The sequence below is a fragment of the Dendrobates tinctorius genome, unplaced genomic scaffold, assembly GCF_039654945.1.
Source record: "Dendrobates tinctorius isolate UK_male_01 unplaced genomic scaffold, ASM3965494v1 ptg000046l, whole genome shotgun sequence".
NCBI classification, from domain to species: Eukaryota; Metazoa; Chordata; class Amphibia; order Anura; family Dendrobatidae; genus Dendrobates; species Dendrobates tinctorius.
Window position 1 is genome coordinate 76,160,267 of NW_027361714.1, and position 25,330 is coordinate 76,185,596.

Consider the following 25,330-nt stretch of genomic DNA (forward strand, 5'->3'; position numbering starts at 1 on the left):
GCAGGCACCATAGAGTCGGCTAACCCGCCCGCAACACGACAGGACAGCGTATTGGAGGAAAAGTGACGTTGACACTACCCAGAAACAGCTGGCGTGCTGGAACCAGGCTGGGCAGGAGGGAGTACCCATGCCAAAGACACTTCTCAGCAGCAAATGGCGGTGTTGGAGCCCAGGGATTACAGTAGAAACAGAGTGTAGCCAGAGGCCTAATTGGAGCAAGTTTAATATCTGTAGTAGTGTAAGTGTGGTCGGAGCAGGAGAAATTGCCAGACACACAGCTGGGGATCAGCTGACATTACTGAACCCCAATAACACTGGAGCATGTGTTGACTGTGCAGACAGCACTTCTGAGCAGCAACTGGCGGTGATGGAGCCCAGGGATTACAGTTCTGGTGGTGGAAACATGAACACAACAGGAGACCTGGATACTGTTGCCAACCAATTATTTAATCTGGAACAGGACTGGCAAATTCCTGCGAGATCCAGGCCTTATTCATTTTCAGAAAAGTAAGCCGGTCAACGTTATCAGAGGATAGTCGCATGCGACGGTCTGTTAGTACACCACCTGCGGCACTAAAGACGCGTTCCGATGATATACTATCAGCAGGGCAAGCCAGCACCTCCAATGCATACTGGCTAAGCTCTGGCCATGTATCCAGCTTAGAGACCCAAAACTTGAAGGGGGAAGAGCCGTGTGGGAAAACACTGAGAGGGCAAGACATGTAGTCTGTCACCATCTGACGGAAACTTGCCTCCTGCTGACTGGAGCCGTCTATGATGGTGTAGACATTCGTGGTGGGGACACAAAACTTTTCCACATTTGGGCCATACTGGTCTTGCCTTGTGCTGAGGCGCTGCTTCTGCTCCCTCTTTGTGCAGAGCTTCCTCCACTGCCTCGGCGCACTGAGCTGCTTTGTAAAGCACTAGCAGCACTGCTCTCGAGTTGAATGGAGAACACAATGGAATGCACCAGTGTGTCTTGGTACTCCCGCATTTTATGCTCCCAGTTCAACGGTGTTATGAGGCTTTGTAAGTTGTCCCGGTAGCGAGGATCTAGGAGGGTGTACACCCAATAATCAGCCGTGTTGAGAATGTGGGCGATGCGGCGGTCGTTTCTCAGACACTGCAACATGAAATCAACCATGTGCTGCAGACTGCCAACTGGCCAAGAAACGCTGTCCCCTGCTTGAGGCGTCATCTCTGCCTGCTCTGCATCACCCCACCCTCGCTCTACATACTGACTTCTAGAGCATTGTGTACCTCCCTCCTTTGGACAGATGTCTTCCTCCTCCATTGACTCCTCCTCATCCTCCTCACAAAGTGTCCCCTGCCTAGTCCTTTCTGAGGAACCACGTTGCGCAGACTGTCCAGAAGCAGATGGCATTTGTGACTCCTCATCCTCCACCTCTTCCACAACTTCCTCCCTTAGTGCTTGCAGTGTTTTTTCAAGCAGGCAGATAAGGGGGATAGTCATGCTGACTAGTGCATCATCTGCACTCGCCATCCACGTGGAATCATCGAAGGCACGCAAAACGTGGCAGATGTCCTTCACAGAGGCCCACTTAGTGGTGGTGAAGTGTGAATGGCGCGCAGTGCGACTTGTTTGCGCCTGATGCAGCTGGTACTCCATTACTGCTGCCTGCTGCTCACACAACCTCTCCAACATATGTAACGTTGAATTCCACTGGTGGGTAGGTCACATATGATGCGATGTTCCGGAAGGTGGAATCGGCGCTGCAGAGCTGCAATGCGCGATCTTGCCATGCTTGAACACCGCAAGTGAGCGCAGTCTATGCAGACCTTGTGCAGCAGTGCATCAAGATCCGGATAGTCCCTCAAAAAACTCTGCACGACCAAGTTGAGCACATGTGCCAGATATGGGATGTGAGTGAGGTTGCCTAGGCCCAGAGCTGCCACCAAATTTCGGCCATTGTCACACACTACCATGCCTGGCTGGAGAAACGCTGGCACAAACCACACGTCGCTCTCCTGCTTAATGGCATTCCAGAGCTCCTGCGCTGTGTGGCTTCGATTCCCCAAAGAAATTAATTTCAATACAGCCTGTTGACGCTTGGCCACGGCTGTGCTCATATCGGTCGTAACAGGTAAGGCCTCTTTCACACTTCAGTTTTTTACAATCAGTCACAATCCGCCAGGTTTTGGAAAAAACGGATCCTCAATTTTCTTTTGAGGATCCGTTTTTTTTCTCCATTGACTTTCATTAATGGCGGATTGTGACGGATTGCTGTCCGTTACATCCGTTTTTTTTAAGGATCCGCCAAAAATTGCTGTCCGTCACCATCCTCAAAGATTTCAAAACGGAGCTTGCAACGTTTTTTTTTGTGGCGGATCCTCCAGACACTCATTTAACCCGAAATTCTTTCTGGGTGCCGGACAAAAAAAAAAATCTCTCTCTCTCTCTCTGTCTCTCCCCTTTTCCAGGCTGCGATTCCTTTAAAATTCTTCATTTTGCGGATCCGTTAAAAAAACGGATGGGTGGCATCCGTCATCATCAGTTCTAAAACGGATCCAGCATCCGTCCTTTTGGCGGATTTTGACTGATGCAAAAAACTGAAGTGTGAAAGAGGCCTAAGCGTTCATGGGTCCATGTGGAGGTAGACTGTGACGGCTCCTGCAGCGCTGATTCAGAGGAGCAGGAGTATGAGGAGGAGTCAATGTGTACAGACTGGATTCCTGCAATCCTTGGAGTTGGCAGAACACGTACAGCACCACTCTCAAGATCTGTACCCGGCTCCACAACATTTACCCAATGGGCAGTGAGGGAAAGATATCGTCCCTGTCCATGGTTACTGGTCCACGCATCGGTGGTCAGGTGGACCTTGCTACTGACGGCGTTTAGTAGCGCATGTTTAATTTTTCCCTCCACATGCTTTTGCAGGGCAAGGATGACTTGCCTGCTGAAATAAAAGCGGCTGGGCACGTTGTATTGTGGGACTGCCAATGCCATGAAGTTACGGAAGGTGTCAGTCTCCACCAGCCTGAATGAGAGCATTTCAAGGGACAGTAGTTTTGCAATTCCAGCATTCAGAGCCTGTGCTCGGGGGTGGTTTGCCGAGTATGGGCGCCTTTTCTCCCATGCCTGTGCTACCGATGGCTGTAGACTGGCCTGGGAGTGTGAGGATGACAGGGAATGTGGTGCTGTGGGTGGAATGACACTGTGTCTCTGTACAACAGTGCCAGAGGTTCTTCCATGGCGATCCTGTGAGGAAGCCGAACCAGCTGTGTGTGAGCTGGAGGAAGTGGCTACAACAGGAGCTGAAGAGGTGGTAGGTGGCGCTGTAGGTTGGCCTAGGTCTTCAGTGTGTCTTTGTAACTCCACCACGTGCTTGGTCCGCACATGTTTCCACATATTTGTGGTATTGAGGTTGCTGACACTTTTCCCTCTTTTCACTTTCTGATTACACAGCTTGCATTTGACAAAGCAAATGTCATCTGCAACTGTGTAAAAAAAAAAAAGGACCAGGCACTGCAAGTCTTTGGAGCGCCCGTTTTGGGTTTTAGAAGAGGCATGCTCCTAATGGGTGCCGAAGTGGAGGCTACAGGCAACCGAGTTTGCCCCCTCCCTCTCCCTCCTTTTTTGGCCGTTCGGGGACTCTCTTCCTCAGAGCTGCTCCCACCACCTTCCTGTACCTCACGCCATGATGGGTCAAGGACCTCATCATTTACACTACCCTCTTCAAATGACTGCTTCTCCTGGGTAGTCTCGACAGCACAGTACGCACCAGAAAGTGGCACCTGAGTCTCATCATCAGATGCGTACTGAGGTGTGCTGACCATAGGCACTGGCCCACCTGCCTCTTCAGATTCAGAGAGACAAAGCTGTTGCGCATCACTGCATACTACCTCTTCTTCAAATTCTCGAATGCTGCTTGGCTGGCCCCCTCTTTCCAAGCCAACAGATTCAGAGAACAGAAGTAGAGATGGCTCCTGTCCAGGGCTCTCTGATTGCCTGGGCAATTTGGCAGGTGGTGAAGAGACAGATGGGTGCTCTGTACCTGAGAGGATCTGGAACTAATTGAAGTCGATGCATTAGCTGCCATCTATCCGACAACGGCTTCAATTTGTTCGTCCCGCAGCAGCGGCGAGCTCCTACAAAGCTGCGCATAAAAGACTGTTCCCTGGGAAAACTGGGGGATGCTGAGTCCCTAGTGCCCACAGCAGGCACAGAATCCCCACGTCCAGGGCTGCCACTAGGAATTTCGGGGCCCCATACTGGCAAAATTTTCGGGGCCCCCTTAAGACCCCGCCCAGGCTCCACCCCTCAAACTGTCCAGAGTCCCACCGCTCTCTCTTGGAAAAACTCCGCTTCTCACCTATCACACATTAACAGTTCCCATCACCAGATCACACATATAGCCGGCAGCTTTTGCTTTGGACAAAAGATTTTTTTAAGCCAACACCATAACAGGGTAGACACTTATGGCCGGGCTGTACCCTACTGTAACCTATTAAATATTTGTTAAAATATGCAATACACTTTAGGTATATTTTTATTTATTTTTCAATTTTTAAAATGACCAATAATATCACATATAAGGAACAAATACCACCATGTCCAGACCACATATTACCTCCACATAGTGACCTATAATACCACATACAAGGAACAAATACTGCCACACCATGACCAGACCACATATTACCACCACAAAGTGACAAATAATAGCACATACAAGGGACAAATACCACCGCACCATGCCCAGACCACACACTACCACCACATGGTGACTGAATACTACAATACTGATCATTAATAAAAAAATAATACTATCACCATAAGTGGCATTATACACAGGAGATCTGAATTTAGTATGCAGTGTCTGTGTATAGGTAATATATTGATCACTGACATTATACACAGGAGCTCTGTATATAATGTACAGGTAACACAGTGATCACTGGTGACATTATACACAGGACCTCTGTATATAGTACACAATGTATAGTGTCAGTGTACAGGTAACACACTAACTCACCAGTGATGTCTCTAGGTGAAGTCCTTCATCCTTGCTTTTCATTCATCCAGCACAGATCGCCATCACGTTTTCCAGCCAGGGCTCGTCTCTGCAGGAAATAACACAGTTATCTACAGCTCCGCTTGCAGAACACATTACTTATTTCTTCCCAACTTCTACATTACACCACATAAAGAAAAAAGGCGACATAGTGTCGCTCTGCACAGTAACAGGACAGCCTCCCCCCCCTTTGAAACAGTATCCTCAAAAAATTAAATACATCACTGCAATAATAATATCCCTTAATTAGCCCCTATGGTAATAATATCCCCCATCCTGACCCCCACGTGTCTCATTCCTGGCTTTAGCCATATGTTCTCCCATCCCGCCCTCATGAGTATCCATTCTTCCCAATATGATCTCCATCATATCCATCCTGCCCCATGATCCTGTGCGATCTGTCTCCAACCCTGCCCCATCTGTCTCCAATCATGCCCCGTATCTCCATTCTGCCCAGTGTCTCGCATTCTGCCCCCATGTCCAGCATTCTGCCCCCATGTCCAGAATTCTGCCCCATGTCCAGCTTTCTGCCCCATGTTCAGCATTCTGCCCCAGTCCAGCATTCTAACCCATGTCCTGCATTCTGCCCCATGTTCAGCATTCTGCCCCATGTTCAGCATTCTGCCCCATGTTCAGCATTCTGCCCCAGTCCAGCATTCTGCCCCATGTTCAGCATTCTTCCCCAGTCCAGCATTCTTCCCCAGTCTCCAGCATTCTGCCCCAGTCTCCAGCATTCTGCCCCAGTCTCCAGCATTCTGCCCCAGTCTCCAGCATTCTGCCCCCATATCCAGCATTCTGCCCCCATATCCAGCATTCTGCCCCCATGTCCAGCATTCTGCCCCATATCCAGCATTCTGCCCCATGTTCAGCATTCTGCCCCAGTCCAGCATTCTGCCCCAGTCTCCAGCATTCTGCCCCATGTCCATTATTCTGCCCCCATGTCCAGCATTCTGCCCCAGTCCAGCATTCTGCCCCATGTTCAGCTTTCTGCCCTATATCCAGCATTCTGCCCCATGTTCAGCATTCTGCCCCAGTCCAGCATTCTGCCCCAGTGCAGCATTCTGCCCCATATTCAGCATTCTGCCCCAGTCTGCAGCGTTCTGCCCCATGTTCAGCATTCTGCCCCAGTCCAGCATTCTGCCCCAGTCCAGTATTCTCCCCCAGTCCAGCATTCTGTCCCATGTTCAGCATTCTGCCCCAGTGCAGCATTCTGCCCATCTCCAGCATTCTGCCCCCCATGTCCAGCATTCTGCCCCCCATGTCCAGCATTCTGCCCCCCATGTCCAGCATTCTGCCCCATATCCAGCATTCTGCCCCAGTCCAGCATTCTGCCTCATGTTCAGCATTCTGCCCCAGTCCAGCATTCTGCCCCATGTTCAGCATTCTGCCCCAGTCCAGTCTCCAGCATTCTGCCCCATGCTCAGCATTCTGCCCCTGTCTCCAGTATTCTGCCCTAGTCTCCAGCATTCTGCCCCCATGTCCAGCATTCTGCCCCATGTTCTGCATTCTGCCCCATGTTCAGCATTCTGCCCCATATCCAGCATTCTGCCCCAGTCCAGCATTCTGCCCCATGTTCAGCATTTTGCCCCAGTCCAGCATTCTGCCCCATGTTCAGCATTCTGCCCCAGTCCAGCATTCTGCCCCAGTGCAGCATTCTGCCCCATGTTCAGCTTTCTGCCCCAGTGGAGCATTCTGCCCCATGTTCAGCATTCTGCCCCAGTCTCCAGCATATTGCCCCATGTTCAGCATTCTGCCCCATGTCCAGCATTCTGCCCCATGTTCAGCATTCTGCCCCATGTTCAGCATTCTGCCCCAGTACAGCATTCTGCCCCATGTTCAGCATTCTGCCCCAGTCCAGCATTCTGCCCCAGTCCAGCATTCTGCCCCATGTTCAGCATTCTGCCCCAGTCCAGCATTCTGCCCCCGGGCCCCCTGGATCGCCGCTGTAAAAAAAAAAAACAAAGCAAATTCTCCTTACCTGGCCGCGCTCCAGCGGCGAGCGAAGTTCCGTCCCTCCATGCTGCAGCGAGCTCTAGCTGGCAACTGACACTGACGTCAGATGCCGGCGAGGTGCGCGCTGCAGCTGACGTCAGCTGCTAACCTCCTATTGGCTGGCGGCTGTTAACTAGTGACGTGCGGGCCGCCGGGCCCGTATGTCAATAGCGTTTAGCTGCCGCCCGCAGCGCCGCGCTAAGGGCCTGGTTTACCTGCCGTTAGGGGCCCAGTGAGCAGAGGAGACCAGGCCCGATGTGGGCCCCCTCTGCCCACCGGGCCCCATATGCCAGTCAGGGCAGTAATGCCCTGATGGCGGCCCTGCCCACATCATCTCCCTGCAGAGACTCCACGCCCACGACCACGTGCCTTACTCCCTGCCTTCTTCATCTTTGTAGACTGATAAAGATAGGCAGAAAAGTACTGAACAGCTGCTAACAGGTATAAGAAAAACTAATTTTATAAAGTGTGCACTAGACTTTAATATGAGCTAATGTGGCCTACACAACTGTAAAGTGGAGTGTTTGGTGAACTCTATTAACTTTTTTTTTTTCACAAAAAGACACTGGATGTGCCCAAAGATGTAAAACCGATAGTATCACAAACTTTTTGTAGCTATTACAATGCAGGAAGGTAACCTACAATGCAATAGATGAGGCTCCAAAAAATAGGCTAATACTAATCTGGCTGGGGTTGCAGGGCAAAAGCCAGCAGAAAGGCTCCTCTATCTACTCCTTTATAGTGTTTGCAAATATTCTAGCTGGATACGGATGGAACCACACTAATAGGAGAAATCTGGAAAAATGAGCAGCACTAATGCAAAAAAGGACAATGTATGAGGCAGTGACGCACGCTGAGCGGACTACAACCGGAGGTGGCTGCTGAACACGCTACAGCGTGAGCTGCACTCACACACAGAGACCTCGCAGACAGCCGTGAACAGTGCTGCAAGGCAAAAGAAAGCTACAGCGATTGATAAAGTAGCCTGGGTAAAGCACAAAATAGCAAATCGCTAGGTCACACTGTCCCTCAGAACAGCAGCGTCCTATCCCTAACTGAATTCACAGCAGAGTGAACCCAAAATGGCGGCGGCTTTTATAGTGCATCATGACATCATTTCAGCAGCCAATCACAGCCTTGCCAGTAGTTACATGCCTAACATGCTCTAACAGGATGTGCCCACACTTCTTAGGATCCTCATTGGCTGAATAAAATCAAACTGGCTCATTGCATTATGGGAACTTCCGATTTCGGTATTCGATATACTAAAAGTATCGGAACTCAGTATCGGAATTCTGATACCGCGAATATCGGCTGATACCCGATATTGCAGTATCGGAATGCTCAACACTATTTACAATCCAAAATGTTGGCTTACTGAAATGTACAGTATATTCAGTAAATGCACTCAATACTTCTATCGAAGCTCCTTTTGCATCAATTACTGTATTAATGCGGCGTGGCATGGAGGCGATCAGCCTTTGGCATTGCTGAGGTGGTATGGAAGTCCAGGTTGCTTTGATAGCAGCCTTCAGTTCATCTGCATTTGGTGTCTCTCATCCTTCTATTGACTATCCTTTAAATTTTTCACTCTTTGTTTCACTGCAGCCATTTAGTAAATTTATAAAAGAGGTTTTTTTTCTCATTATTGTACACTCTGCACCCCATCTTGACTGAAAAAAACAGAAATGCAGACATTTTTGCAAATTTATTAAAGAAAAACTGAACTATCACATGGTCATAAGTATTCAGACCCTTTGCTCAGTATTGAGTAGAAGCATCCTTTTGAGCTAGTACAGCCTTGAGTCTTCTTGGGAATTATGCAGCGAGTTTTTCACACCTGGATTTGGGTATCCTCTGCCATTCTTCTTTGCTGCTCCTCTCCAGTTATGTCAGGTTGGATGGTGAACGTTGGTGGACAGCAATTTTCACGTATCTCCAGAGATACTCAATTGGGTTTAGGTCAGGGATCGGGCTGGGCCAGTCAAGAATGGTCACAGAGTTGTTCTGAAGTCACTCCTTTGTTATTTTAGCTGTGTGCTTAAGGTCATTGTCTTGTTGAAAGGTGAACCTTCAGCCTAGTCTGAGGGCCAGAGCACTGAGGTTTTCATCCAGGATAGCTTTGTACTTGGCCGCATTCATGTTTCCTTCAATTGCAACCAGTCGTCCTGTCCCTGCAGCTGAAAAACACCCCCATAGCATGATACTGCCACCACCATGTTTTACTGTTGGGATTGTATTGGGCAGGTGATGCATCTACTGCATCTGTAGAGCTCAGTCACAGTGATCTTGGGGTTCTTCTTTACCTCTTTCACCAAGGCTCTTCTCCCATGATAGCTAAGTTTCGCTGGACGACCAGATCTAGGAAGATTTCTGGTGGTCCCAAACTTCTACCATTTAAGGATTATGGAGGCCATTGTGCTCTTAGGAACCTTGAGTACTGCAGAAATTCTTTTGTAACATTGGCCTGATTTTTGCCTTGCCACAATTCTGTTTCTGAGCTCCTTGGCCAGTTCCTTTGACCTCCTGATTCTCATTTGGTCTGACATGCACTGTGAGCTGTGAGGTCTTATATAGACAGGTGTGTTAGGGTCGGCGGAACGCACCAGATATAAATAATAGGAGGTGCGTTCACCGCCCGGGGTCCACCGTGTGGTAGATGGTAAGACCGCTGCTGGACAATGGCAGATGCACCAAAAGGTAAGGTACTGCGCTCGGGTTAACGTCACCCGAATGCTAAGAGCGGCTCTGTTAAGACACAGAGTCGCCTTACAATAAAGAATGTAAGGATGCTGGCCTTGTTAACCTCACAGGATGACCAGCGAGTGGCGTTGCAGCCGCAATCGCCAATGGACGCTGCTACCGCAGCGCGGCAGTAACTATAGCTGCTGCACGACGTCGCCGGAAGACCGGACACCGTCGGACGCTAGTGTGCAGTGCAGGAGGCACAGTGACGTGTAGCTTGCCACAATCTGGCGCTGACTAACCAACACTTTGTCACCATTCGTATTATCAGAGGGAAGGTGTTTCTTAATAAGTCAGTCACCAGTCCATGCATCCATCACCATACACACACAGCATAATATGCTACACTAGCGCATGGCCGAGCCACCATGCGGGCTTTTTATAGCCATGTGCTTCCGGGACCTTCCAGTACCCTGGAAGGAACCAATCAGATCCGACGCAGGACCTGAGCACGTGACCTCTGCTCTCCAGTTAGAGGTCAAGTTGCGGGCATGCCCAGTAGCACGGCACGAGGACTTAGCCTCTGGAGCGGTTCCCTGCTGAGCAGGTTGCGCTACCATTGCTGCACCAGAGGTGATAGCAACATCCAGGCTCACAGAACAAGTCTGAGCAGCATTCCTGGCTTGCTGTGGATTGCTGAGCAGGACCCTGAGCGGTTGGAGCAGAATGGGAGACCGCTGAATGTATGGCTCTGGATTCCTGCTGTGCAGAGCCAGAAATCTGATACCTAACAAGGTGTGTGCCTTTACAAATCAAGTCCTATCAATTTAATTAAACACAGCTGGACTCCAATGAAGGAGTAGAACCATCTCAAGGAGGATCAGAAGGAAATGGACAGCATGTGACTTAAATATGAGTGTCTGAGCAAAGGGTCTGAATACTTATGACCATCTTTTTTTAAAAAATTTCTACATTTCTGGGGGTTTTTTCAGTCACCATGGGGTGCAGAGTGTACATTAATGAGAAAAAATGAACTTTTTGGAATTTACCAAATGGCTGCACTGAAACAAAGAGTGAAAATTTTAAAGGGGTCTGAATACTTTGAGTATCCACTGTACATGGTAAATAAAGACACAGCCAGAATAAAGTCTTTTATTAGAAGTAAAACAAAACACAGTTTTACTTTTTTATTTAAAAATATCAAACACAGTTATACTCACCAAACACCTATTCCCCCGAAGCCCTCGTTTTACTGTAATAAAACAAAAATAAAAAAAACGTCCAGGTTGAGTTCCACTGGTGAATGAGTTGCTGGGAACTAGAGATGAGCTAGTTTGTTCGGATTTAGTTCCGAATACGATCAGAATTCAAATATTGCTTTTGCAATATTCGTCGAACACAGCCGAACGTCATTAGAGTCAATGGGAGTAGAATTTACTGAAAAGCTCGGAATTGATCATAAAACATACATTCGGCATGAATAGTGTTCGAATATGGCCCGAAGTAAAAATCAGATTCGGGGCCAAAATCCGAACAAATCCGCTCATCTCTACTGGGAACATGTTGATGAATCTGGCTTGGGCACAAAATGCCAGGTAAAACCTTTTCCTAAACTTTTCTAAATTCCACCAAGGACTACATCTGAAAGGAGTTTATATGTTATCCTCGTGTTTGTGTGGGTTTCCTCTGGGTTCTCTGGATTCTTCCCACATACCAAAATCATACTGGTAGGGAACTTAGATTGTGAGCCACATAGGGGACAGTGCCAATAATGTCTGGAAAGCGCTGTGGAATTAATGGCGCTATATAAATGAGTACAATAAATAAATAATAGAGGTAGAGGATTTAAAAATAAATAAATAAATAAACAAGCCACACTGAAGCCTTGTCTCCTTATTTGTAAAGTAAGATAGTTATCTGGTATAAAATGAATTTACACCAGACATCTATCATAAATACTTTGCATTGATAAATCTCAATGAAACAACAGTTACATTCTCCATGAAACTTTATGAATACCAACTGTCATCTATTTTAGTAATGGAAAAATCTGTATTCATTAAGGGGTCCGTCACATATAGCGAGATCGCTGATTTTGTGACGCATCAGCGATCTCGCTATCGATCTCGCTGTGTGTGGCATGCATCAGCAACCGGCCCCCCTACCGGGTATCGCTGATCGTGCAGGAATGTCCAGGGCCATATTTTGATCGCTGGTCTCCCGCTGGTCAGAACGCATCGCTGCGTGAGGCAGCTGGAGACCAATGATCAGTGAGCTCCCAGGGCTGTAAACAGACGCTGGAGCTGGTATCCAAGGTAAATATCGGGTAACTAAGCGCGCGTGGCGCTTAGTTACCCACTGTGTACCGTGGATACCAGCGTGCTCGCGCTGGGAGATGGTATCCAAGGTAAACAGCGGATAACTAAGTGCCGCGCGCTTAGTTACCCGATTTTTACCTTGAATACCAACTCTCAGCGCAAGCAACCTGGTATCCAAGGTACACAGCAGTTAATTAAGAGACACGCGCTCTTAGTTACCCGATATTTACCTTGGTTACCAGCGTCCTCGCTGCTCCTGATCGCTGGTGTGTCTGCCTGTTTGGCAGCTCACCAGCGATCATGTAGCGATGCACCAGCGATCCTGACCATGTCGTATCATTGTCGGGATCGCTGGTGCATCATTTGGTGTGACGGGACCTTAACCTCTTCACCCCAAGCCAGCCTTCACATTCATAAATGTGACCTCTTCCGACAAGCCTATAACCTGCAGTAACCACCGATCGACCAAACCGCTGCACGACCAGCTCTACCCTCGCCTACTGTATTATCACCCATCCCTTGAAGATTGTGAGCCCTCGCGGGCAGGGTCCTCTCTCCTCCTGTACCAGTTATGACTTGTATTGTTTAAGACTATTGTACTTGTTTTTATGTATACCCCCCTCACATGTAAAGCGCCATGGAATAAATGGCGCTATAACAATAAATAATAATAATAATAATAAATAGGCCAAGTTTTACAATTCAGACCAATGTCACTTTATAGGGTAATAACTCTAGAACACTCCAACGGATCCCATTGAGTCTGAAACTGTTTTTTTTGACATATTGTATCTCACGATAATGGAAAAATTTGTTCAATATGACTAGTGTTTATTTGTGAAAATGTCGAAAATTTGGAAAAAATGTTGAAAATTTTGCGATTTTCAAACTTTTAGAATATATACTCGTGTATAAGCTGAGTTTTTCAGCATATTTTTTGTGCTGAAAACGCACCCTCGACTTATACACAAGTCAGCTGTGCCAGAAAGATGGCGGGGGAGGGGGAGCGGCAGAGCAGGTCACAGAGGCAGGAGCCGGCCTCTCTGGCTAAAGCCTGTGCCACTGCTAAACAGAAATTAATATTCATTTCTCTGTAATAGCGCACAATGACAGCCACAGTCGCCGGCTTCCAGCACACATCCTACTTACATTCCCTGCATGCCCTCGCTGCATCTCGTTCGTCAGGCGCCAGCAGCTCTTCCGGCCGAGCGATCACGTGGCCCCGCTCATTAAGGTAATGAATATTCATGCCTCTCCACTCCCATAGTCGTGGAGAGAATATTCATCCTGGAACGAGAAGCAGTGAGGGCATGCAGGCAAGGTAGGTAGGATGTTTTTATTTTTTTTATAGGAACCATGCATACAAGGATAGGGGATAAAGAGCCATGCATACAAGGACGAGACAGGGGAGCCATGCATACAAGGACAGTGACTGGAGAGCCATGCATACAAGGACAGAGATGGGGAGCCATGCACACAATGACAGGGACGGGAGAGCCATGCATACAATGACAGGAACAGGGGAGCCATGCATACAAGGACAGGGATGAGGGAGCCATGCATACAAGGACAGGGATGGGGGAGCCATGCATACAAGTATAGGGATGAGGGGACAATGCATACCCGACTTATACTCAAGTCAATAAGTTTACCCAGTTTTTCGTGGCAAAATTAGGTGCCTTGGCTTGTACTCGGGTCGACTTAAACTCACGTGTATAAACGGTAATTGTTATGCCCCTAAACCAGTGTTATTTCACACAAAATAGATCATAAATAATATTTCCCATGTCTCTTCTTTATATCAGCATAATTTCTTAAAAATATTAGGAAGTTAGAAGGGTAAAAAAAATTAATCAGTAAAAATAGGATACACGTCACTGCGTTGACCGAAGGTGCACGGAAAAGGATACCACTCCTTAAACCATACAATATAAAAATTCCGGCACTCAAAAATGGTGTATGCAGATAATTTATTAAGCATAAGGTAATCCCAATATCTTGTGACGTTTCGGTCTATAACTCAGACCTTCCTCAGACTGGGAAAGAAAACAAAACAGTGTGCAAAACAATTAAAAACATAAAAAACCCGTTGAACAGATGTATCAATTTTACATAGACAGACGGGGAGGTGAATATAAAAGAAATAATAGAACAATAGAAGTTACATAAAATACATGTTTCTTCTTCTTTTTTATGTCACAGTGAATAGAACGGTAATTATACAGTACATTTGGCAGTGTATATCGTTTTTTAAAAGAGCAATGATGGAATTAACATTTTTCCAACAAGATTTACAAAACAAGTTTTTTTGGGACCACATCACATTTGAAGTGTCTTTGTTGGGCCTATGTAACAGAAAATACACACAAGTGACAATTCTAAAAACTGCATTCATCAAAGTCATCAAAACCACATTCAAGAAGTTTATTAATTCTTCAAGTGCTTCACAGGAATTATTGCAACGTGGAAGTAAAAAATGAACATTTTACTTTTTTTCACAAATTTTTTCTTTAGACCACATTTATTTTATTTTCAAAAGGGTAATACGAGAAAATGGTCCCAGAAATTTGTTGTGCAATTTCTCCTGAGTTTGCCAATACACCATATGTGGGGAAAAACTACTGTTTGGTTGCATGGCAGGGCTTTGAAGACGCAACATTTGACTTTTTGAATCCTAAAATATCTGGAATCGAGAGCGGATGCCATGTCACATTTGGAAAGCCACTGATGTGCGTAAACAGTGGAAACCCCCCCCCCCACAAGTTACCCCATTTTGGAAACTAGATCACCTCAAGGAATGTATATAGATATGTGCTGAGCACCTTGAACCCACGGGTGCTTCACAGAAGTTTATATCGTAAAGCCATGAAAATAAAATATCACATTTTTCCCACAAAAATGTTCTTTTAGCACCAAATTTTGCATTTGCACAAAGGTAACAGGAGAAAATGCACCACAAAATTTGTTCTTGTAATTTCTCCCACCTATACCCCATATATGTAGGAAAACTACTGTTTGGGCACACGGCAGGGCTCGGAAGGAAAGGAGAGCCATTTGACTTTTTGAATGCAAAGTTTGCTGGAATCGTTAGCAGACACCATGTCGGGTTTGGAGCGTTCCTGAATGTGTCTAAACAGTGGAAACCACCATTAGTGATACCATTTTGGAATCTAGACCTCTCAAGGAATTTATCTAGATGTGTGGTGAGCACTTTCAACCCCAATGTGCTACACAGAAGTTTATAAAGTTGAACTGTGAAAATGAAAAAATAAATTTTTCCCGCATGTTGGTTTTGCCTCAAATTTTTCATTTTCACAAGGGTAACAGAAGCAAAATGGACCAAACAATTTGTTGTGCAATTTCTCTTGCATACACTTGTATCCCACATAGGTGTTTGAAAACTACTTTGCACAGTGCAAAGCTCAGTAGGGAAAAAGAGTCTTATTGGAGTTCAGATTTTGCTGGAGTGGTATTAGGATGCCATGTCACTTTGGCAGAGTCTCTGAGTTGGTGCCAGGACAGCGGGAACCCTCCATAAGTGACATCATTTTACAATCTACACCTCTGAATGAATTCATCTAGGGTGCAGTGAGTATGTTGACACCACATGCACCACATAGAAATTTATACCTTTGAGTGGTGAAGAATGAATAGTTACATTTTTACTGCTAATATAAGGGTATGTGCACACGTTGCGGATTTGGCTGCGGATCCGCAGCGGATTTGGCCCTGCGGATCCGCAACAGTTTTCCATGCGGTGTACAGTGCCATGTAAACCTATGGAAAACAAAAACCGCTGTGCACATGCTGCGGAAAATTCTGCGCAGAAAGGCAGCAATTTATTTTCCGCAGCATGTCAATTCTTTGTGTGGATTCTGTAGCGTTTTTACACCTATTCCATTATAGGAATCCGCAGGTGTAAAAACGCAGGAGAAAAATCCTCATAAAATCTGCAGGAAATCCGCACTAAATCCGCAGATAAAATGCAGGTCATTGTACTTGTGGATTCTGCAGATTCTGCGTGGAAAAATACGCACAGCAATCCGCAAAGTGTGCACGTAACCTAATGTTTTAGCCCCAGATATTTAATTTTTATAAGGGCTAATAGAATAAAAAAGTGACCTCTAAGTTCGTTGTACAATTTCTCTTGAGTTTGCCAATACCCTAGATGAAATTGGGAACTACTTTTGAGGCACAGAAGGGAAAGAGCACCATAATTTAGTGCAGACCTTACTGTTATGGTTTGTGAGGGCCATGACTCACTGGGAGAACCCTTGAGGTGCCAGAAAAGCAGACACCCCCATAAGTGACCCTATTTTACCAACTACACTTCTCAATGAATTCATCTAAGGGATCAGATATCATATTGACACCTTGAGTGTGTCACAGAGTTTTATACCATTGAGCGGTGAAGAAAGAATAATTAAATTTTTACCACTAACATTTTGTTTTAGCAACATATTTTCCAATTTCACAAAGGGAAATGGGTAAAATGGCACCAAAATTTGTCCCACAATTTCTGCTAAACGTGGAAATACCCCATATGTGGCAGTACAGTACTGCTTCGCCACGTGGTGAGACTTGAGAGGGATGGAGCGCTATTTGCCTTCTGGAGATTCAGATTTTCCTAGAATATTTTGCTGGTTCCATATACAGAGCCCCTAAGTGCTGGAAGAGCAGAATACCTCCTGAAGTGACCCCATTTTGGAAATTATACCCTTGTAGGAATTTATCTATAGTGATTATTTGACTCCATGGGTGTTTACTGGAAATAAGCAGTAGTGCATGTTGCTGAGTGAAAATGACAAATCTGCTATTGTAGTGCCTGTACAGTGTAGTGCCCACAGTACGTTGTAGTGACCAGTCTGTAATGCCCAGCTCATGCTTCTGAAGATATGCACCCGTAAATTAGGCGGGTTCTCACCGCTATAGAAATGCCCAACATGTAAATGCTAAATGTGGTTTAGGCATGGGTCTCAGAAGGGAAGGGAGCACTTATATTTGGGAGTGCAGAATTTGCTGTATTTCTTTTGGGGGTGAGAAGCCATAGTGCTTTTCCAGAACCTTTGTGCTACTAGTAACGTAGAAGCCCCCTATATTTCCATTAAGAGATGACAGATGGGAGTGTTTACATTTTATTGGGAACATTTTACATAACATTTGGGATAGTGCTCGGGTTTTCATCTAAATCTCCGAATGACGCAATTAAGATGAAACTCCCAAGAGATTCATTCACTATAATGAGGCACCAGAGTTACTCTGGACTCCTATGTAGAGCAAAAAAGCCCTCCAAACATGGGTTGCACAACAAGTAAATATTTTTTATTAGATCACACAATTTAAAAAAAAATCATTAAAAAGTGATTGGAGATGAAAACAGTCCATACAGGAATTGGAACAAGCACACATTGGACAAAAAAGTAGCATTGTGTCAGGGAATTTGGATAAAGGTATATCACATCCAAAAAATGTAGCTACCTGTAAAGTAAATTTTTACTTGCTATAGAAAATAAATGGGATAAATAGCAGTAATATTTTAAATAGATAAAGTGCATAGTGCAAATACAGATGCATCTCACAAAGTTAGAATAACATCAAAAAGTTAATTTAAAAAAGTGAAACTCATATTATTTAGTCATTACAAACAGAGTGATCTATTTCAAGTGTTTATTTCTGTTAATGTTGATGATTATGGCTTACAGCCAATAAAAAACCCAGAAGTCATTATCTCAGTAATTAGAATAATTTATAAGACCAGCTTGAAAAAATTATTTTAAAATCCGAAATGTTGGCCTGCTGAAATGTATATTCAGTAAATGCACTCAATACTTGGTCTGCTCCTTTGGCATGAGTTACTGCATAAATGCGGTATAGCATGGAGGCGATCAGTCTGTGGCACTGCTGAGGTGTTATGGAAGCCCAGGTTGCTTTGATAGCAGCCTTCAGCTCGTCTGCATTGTTGGGTCTGGTGTCTCTCATCTTTCTCTTAACAAGAGCCCAATAGATTCTCTGGATAATTACATTTCCATCTCCAAAAAAGCTTTCCACAGTCAGTGATGGTTTGAGGAGCTATGTTGTGGCACCCCTGAGGCTCAGTCGCCACAGAGGTACTGCACCTCCTCCTGAGGTGTGGTGTCCCACCATCTAGGTAAGATGGAGACTCCTGACCACGCTCCAACACCTGCACCCCACACCACAAAGTAGTGTAGCAAAGCACCTTCGGCGGCTCCCTGCTTGGAGTATAGCAAAGCACCCATTGGTGGCTCCCTGCTTGGAACGCGAAACGTGCTGGGAGGTGGGTGGAGTTAGATTACATTTCAAGGAGCGGGAAGAGTTTAAGTCAGTCAGTAGTTGGTTGGAGAGCGAGTGAGAAGAAGATCCCTAAAGAGAGGGATAGATGGATGGAAGTGCTGCAGCAGATCCCAGTGACCTGTGTCTGCTGGCACGGGAAAGGGAGAGAGAGAGCAACATAGACTGAAAGCCTGACTCTCCATAGAAAGAAAGGATTAGTACGGAACGTGAGGAGTAAAAGAGAACAGAGGACGTGGGTGAGAAGAGAACCCTTCCTAGAAGTTCTAAGCGCAAGGCCGGGGCCCGGTCCCCGAGGTTGTATGGATACTAATGGTCCTGCAGCAGACACCGGAGGAATAGAAGTAGTGACCACTTTATTCCCACACAAGACTTGGGGGCGCAACAGCAACTGGATAGTGAGCCGGGACTTAGTAGCAAAGAGTCCCCGAAGCAGGCTACAGCTGTCTGCCGTACAAGTAGAGTTCATAGGAACATCAGACAAGAGGAACTCCAGTGTAACTCAGTACTAGGAGTATTTCATCTAAAGGCGCTATAAGAGGAGATGTTCAGAAAGGCACAAGTTGGCGGAGTTTTGGAAAGGAGTATTCCATCTGGCCTGGGGGTTGACTGAGTCCCAGACCCGGAGGACATGGCACGGAAGCAGGCACCTGTTTGTACAACAGACTGTGAGTAAAGCTTTGGGACTACATGTTCAGGTGTCCTCCACTTATTCCTGCATCAACCTGCCCGGCACTGCTACATCCCCTGCGCCTAACACTACACCATCTAAGTGTCGCTACATCCACTCTGCCCTGGGACTACAGCCCTGCCTGTGGAGGGCTATACCATCACTGCTGCACCCCACCATTTGTCCCAGAGGATCTGTCTGCAGCGTCGGCTTAACATCTACATTGCCGAACACCACAGGTGGCGTCACGACTTATTCATTGACACTGAACATTTACAATGGGCGCCCAGGGCCACGGGCCGGGTCACAGGTACCGTGACAACTCCCATTGAGATCCACCGGGCCCGGTACCGAGTACCCCGCAGCCCTGGGTGTGCGGACGTCCCAATGTCATCTGCTGGTATAGGTCCACTGTGTTTTATCAAGGCCAAAGTGAGTGCAGTCGTCTACCATGAAATTTTAGAGCACTTCATGCTTCCCTCTGCCAACAAGCTTTTTGGAGATGGAAATTTCATTTCCAGCAGGACTTGGCACCTGTCCACACTGCCAAACGTACCAATACCTGGTTTACAACCAACAGTATCACTGTGCTTGATTGGTCAGCAAACTTGCCTGACCTTAACCCCATAGAGAATCTATGGGGTATTGTCAAAAGGAAGATTAGAGACAGCAGACCCAACAATGCAGACGAGCTGAAGGCTGCTATCAAAGCAACCTGGGCTTCCATAACACCTCAGCAGTGCTAAAAGCTGATCGCCTCCATGCCATACCACATTGATGCAGTAATTGATGCCAAAGGAGCCCCGACCAAATATTGAGTGCATTTACTGAACATATATTTCAATAGACCAACATTTCGGATTTTAAAATCATTTTTTCAAGCTGGTGTTATAAAGTATTCTAATTTACTGATATAATAACTTTTGGGTTTTCATTGGCTGTAAGTCATAATCATCAACATTAACAGAAATAAACACTTGAAATACCTCTGTAATGACTCTATATAATATATGAGATTCACTTTTTGTATTGAAGAACTCAAATAAATTAACTTTTTGGTGATATTCTAATTTTGTGAGATGCACCTGTAATTATAGTACAAAGAAGGATGCAAGATAGGTTAATCAATAAATAAACCGGACACTGATGGGACTTGTCTCTGATGAATTCTAATGAGATAAGTACTGCATGTATATTGAAATAGGATTACAGTGGTGGCCAAAAGTATTGACAACCCTGCAATTCTGTCAGATAATACTGTTTCTTCCTGAAAATGATTGCAAACACAAATTCTTTGGTATTATTATCTTCATTTAATTTGTCTTAAATGAAAAAACACAAAAAGAATTGTCCTAAAGCCAAATTGGATTTAATTCCACACCAAACATAAAAAAGAGGGTGGACAAAAGTATTGGCACTATTCGAAAAATCATGTAATGCTTCTCTAATTTGTGTAATTAACAGCACCTGTAAGTTACCTGTGGCACCTAACAGGTGTTGGCAATAACTAAATCACACGTGCAGCCAGTTGACATGGATTAAAGTTGACTCAACCTCTGTCCTGTGTCCTTGTGTGTACCACATTGAGCATGGAGAAAAGAAAGAAGACCAAAGAACTGTCTGAGGACTTGAGAAAACCAAATTTTGAGGAAGCATGATCAATCTCAAGGCTACAAGTCTATCTCCAAAGACCCGAATGTTCCTGTGTCTACCGTGCGCAGTGTCATCAAGAAGTTTAAAGCCCATGGCACTGTGGCTAACCTCCCTAGATGTGGACGGAAAAGAAAAATTGACAAGAGATTTCAACGCAAGATTGTGTGGATGTTGGATAAAGAACCTCGACTAACATCCAAACAAGTTCAAGCTGCCCTGCAGTCCGAGGGTACAACAGTGTCAAACCGTACTATCCGTTGGCGTCTGAATGGAAAGGGACTGTATGGTAGGAGACCCAGGAAGACCCCACTTCTTACCCCGAGACATAAAAAAGCCAGGTTGCCAAAACTCACCTGAAAAAGCCTAAAACGTTTTGGAAGAATGTTCTCTGGTCAGATGAGACAAAAGTAGAGCTTTTTGGGCAAAGGCATCAACATAGAGTTTACAGGAGAAAAAAAGAGGCATTCAAAGAAAAGAACACGGTCCCTACAGTCAAACATGGTGGAGGTTCCCTGATGTTTTGGGGTTGCTTTGCTGCCCCTGGCACTGGACTGCTTGACCGTGTGCATGGCATTATGAAGTCAGAAGACTACCAACAAATTTTGCAGCATAATGTAGGGCCCAGTGTAAGAAAGCTGGGTCTCCCTCAGAGGTCATGGGTCTTCCAGCAGGACAATGACCCAAAATACACTTCAAAAAGCACTAGAAAATGGTTTGAGAGAAAGCACTGGAGACTTCTAAGGTGCCCAGCAATGAGTCCAGACCTGAATCCCATAGAACACCTGTGGAGAGATCTAAAAATGGCAGTTTAGAGAAGGCACCCTTCAAATATCAGGGACCTGGAGCAGTTTGCCAAAGAAGAATGGTCTAAAATTCCAGCAGAGCATTGTAAGAAACGCATTGATGGTTACCGGAAGCGGTTGGTCGCAGTTATTTTGGCTAAAGATTGTGCAACCAAGTATTAGGCTGAGGGTGCCAATACTTTTGTCTGGCACATTTTTGGAGTTTTGTGTGAAATGATCAATGTTTTGCTTTTTGCTGCATTCTCTTTTGTGTTTTTTCATTTAAGACAAATTAAATGAAGATAATAATACCAAAGAATTTGTGTTTGTGATCATTTTCAGGAAGAAACTGAGTATTATCTGACAGAATTGCAGGGGTGTCAATACTTTTGGCCATAACTGTACATAAATTGCATGACTCATAGGAGAATCCAGAAACAAATAGTGTACTCCATAGCTCAAGATCAACTAATAATACAGCACATGAGTAAACAGGTAAGAGCCAGGGACAATCATAAATATCCAGAGTTCAGAAGAGTCCAGTGTACCCCTTGACGCGCATTTCGATGTCTTTCTTCCTCTTGAGGGGTGAGGAAGAAAGACATCGAATAAGTTTCTGCTTGCATCACGGTCCTCTGTGTTTATGATATAGGGCATTTTCGTGTTTTTACTTTGGTCTTCGTTTGACCTCTGTTCAGCAGGGTCCTTTTCAGAGGTGCGCAAAACTGTTGCAGACTGCACTTTTATGCATGCCTAAAAAGAGGAACAACACCAGATCACAGGCCAGACAACATCCATATTGACTCCATCAGCCTTATTAGACTGGTTTCACATTAGCGCTTTTTAAGCGCACGCACGGCCGGGGGTAGCTCCGCCCCCGAGCCGGCTCTCTGCCCGGCGTGCCCGCCCCTTGCTTGTAGCGCCGCCTCCTAGCGCACAGCGGCGCCTGCGATCGGCGCACCCTATCTTTAGCATAGGGTGCGCAGATCGTGTGCAGGCCGTGCGCTAGTTGCGCTTTGACCTGCGCTGCGCACTTTTGACAGTGCGCCGTGCGCGCCAAAATCCGAAAAGGTTGATTTTGGCGCGCACGGCGCACCGTCAAAAGTGCGCAGCGCAGGTCAAAGCGCAACTAGCGCACGGCCTGCGCACGATCTGCGCACCCTATGCTAAAGATAGGGTGCGCCGATCGCAGGCGCCGCTGTGTGCTAGGAGGCGGCGCTACAAGCAAGGGGCGGGCACGCCGGGCAGAGAGCCGGCTCGGGGGCGGAGCTACCCCTGGCCGTGCGTGCGCTTAAAAAGCGCTAATGTCAAACCACCCTTATAGGGAATTTTCTGTAAGAGAATTCTGTATGAATCATATATTTCAGAGATTTATATGGAAACCCTGGTGTAAGCTCAGCGTAGAGCGCAGGTTTAATGTGTGTCAAGTCTTACTGCAATCTTTGGGAGGCAGAATTAACAGAGGTGAAGTATCTGTTTTATTTATTTTGTATGCCATTCCTCATTCATTATAAGTGATTATGTAACTTTATTCTTTGGGTCTGTGTGATCACAGTGATACTAGAGTTCTATAGTTTTTGTTATGCTTGACTGCTGTCACACTAAAAAATGGTGTTTATTTGCAAAAACTATTTTTTGCATTGCCATATTTTTAGAGCTATAATTTTTCATTATTTCTGCCAACAGAGTCATATGAGGGCTTGTTTTTGCAGGACGAGTTGAAATTTTTGTTGGTACCATTTTCGGGCATACAGCATTTTTTGATTGCTTTCTATTCTGATTTTTGGGAGGCAGAAAGAACAAAAAACAGCAATTCAGGAATTAGTATTTTTATGCCATTCAGCGTGTGGTAAAATTGGTAAGGCAGCTTTATTTTTTGGGTCAGTGTGATTACAGCAATACCACATTTTTTTTTATGTTTTTGGTGCTTTTACACAATAAAATCTATTTTCTACAAAAAGAATTATTTTTGCATCACTTTATTCTGAGAGCAATAACTTTTTATTTTTTTGCTTATGGAGCTGTATCGATTTGTTTTTTGCAGGACATGATGTTTTCAGCTATACCATTTTTATTTATTTACATTTGTTTTCTTTATCTTTTTTCCCACTTTTTGTTCTTCAGTCTTATGAAAAAGCATGATTTTTACAGTGTTCACTGAAGGGGTTAACTAATGGGATCGTTTTATAGCTCGGGGTGTTTCAGACTCAGCAATACCAAATATGTGTACCATGATGTCGTCATGATTTGCTGAACACCCAGTGGGGATCAAACAAAATCACCATGACTTATCCATATGTCGAAGATCAGGAAGTGGTGAAAGATAGATTTTATCTGTGAATTGGGAATTGGGAATTTTGAAAATTAATCAGTTTCGGAGGAGAAAGAAATTTCTTATTTTTATGTGTGCTTTTAATTTATTAAAAAATAAACAACAGTGGTTACTCTTCAAGTTAACGTGTTTTGGCTCTATGGTGATGACACCAATACAGGCAGCGCTCAAGAGCCCCTGACTGACAGCCAGCCGCAGTATAGGGCCAGTGTCAGACAGGGTGGGGGGCATGGTAACATCGACAGCTCCGTATATTCAGAGCGTGACTGAGCCGGCACTGCCCCCGCCCCTATGACTGAATACCGAATGCTGGCAGGGTGAATAAAGTTAATTTTCTGCCCTCTACATTCGGCTACGTGCAGGTGCCAGGCAACATAATAATGCTGTTGATCTGCAGATTAACCGCATATTTGCAGGTTAACAATGTTATTTCTGGTGACAGGTTCCATCTAAAACCTGGCTAACAGTGAGAAGGTTGGAACATTTCCGGACTTACTGTATATATTTTTTTAACCAAAGCCAATAGAGGATACTGGACTGAATTAAAGTATCCATTCTTGGTTTTGGCTAAAATATGTTTGCAAAAATGTCACTAAAGCCAGGGCTGGATTTAAGGGCCCGTTACACATAGCGATATCGCTAGCAATATCGCTGTAACGTTACTGTTTTTGTGACGGAGCAGCGATATTGCTAGCGATATCGCTACATGTGATACTCACCTCCGACCGGCTCCCCCGCTGATTATCGCTGATCGCGCGAGAACGTCCTGGACCATTTCTCGTCGGGCGCTTCCTGCTGGGCTTCCTGTGGCGCCGACAAGCGACGCATGGACGTGGGCGGGAGAACGTCAGGATTGCCGCGTCTGACAGGTAAGTAGCGACCCCAACCACTGCTATGTCGCTGGTGAGATCTGCCTGTGTGGCAGCTCACTAGCGACCACTTAGCGATGTACCAGCGATCCATATCGTTGTCGGGATCGCTGGTGCATTGCTAAGTGTAACGGTACCCTTAGAGTTTATGCTGCCCTAGGCACTTTGATTGCTGACTCCCCCATTGGTGAGTATGACTAATGCAGACACTGTCGGCAGTGACTTAGGCTACTTTCACATCAGCGATTTTTACCATGTGGCAAATACATCCCTATCTTTATAGTGTGTGATATTTATATTGTGGTTCTCCTATTTATGAAGCAAGTTTATTCTCTTCTTCACACTTTCTGCACCCTCCCATTTATTAGTGGTGCCCATCTTTTGCCCAGTGTTCTCTCTCCACCACAGTGGTTGACAAATGGTATTTGTGCTGATTTGCTCTGTTTGGTTTGACTAAATGTGGTCAGGGCATTATTGTCAAACATCTCCACTTTGGTCTCGTCTGTCCAAAGGACATTTTTCCAAAAGTCTTGTGGTTTGTTCAGATGCAACTTTGCGAACTTTACTCATGCTGCCATGTTCTTTGTAGAAAGAAGAGGCTTTCTCCTTGAAACCTTGCAAACAAGGCATATTTGTTCACTGTTTTTCTAATTGTACTGTCACGCTGTGGCCGTAAGAAAGCCA

At 45.5% G+C, this 25,330-nt stretch overlaps 1 protein-coding gene across 6 annotated transcripts in view; it reads left to right on the forward strand.

Annotated features, from left to right (window-relative positions):
* DDO (D-aspartate oxidase) overlaps positions 1-25,330 on the forward strand; it is a 184,615-nt gene that overhangs the window by 125,270 nt on the left and 34,015 nt on the right. The gene's annotated exons all lie outside the window — the stretch shown is intronic.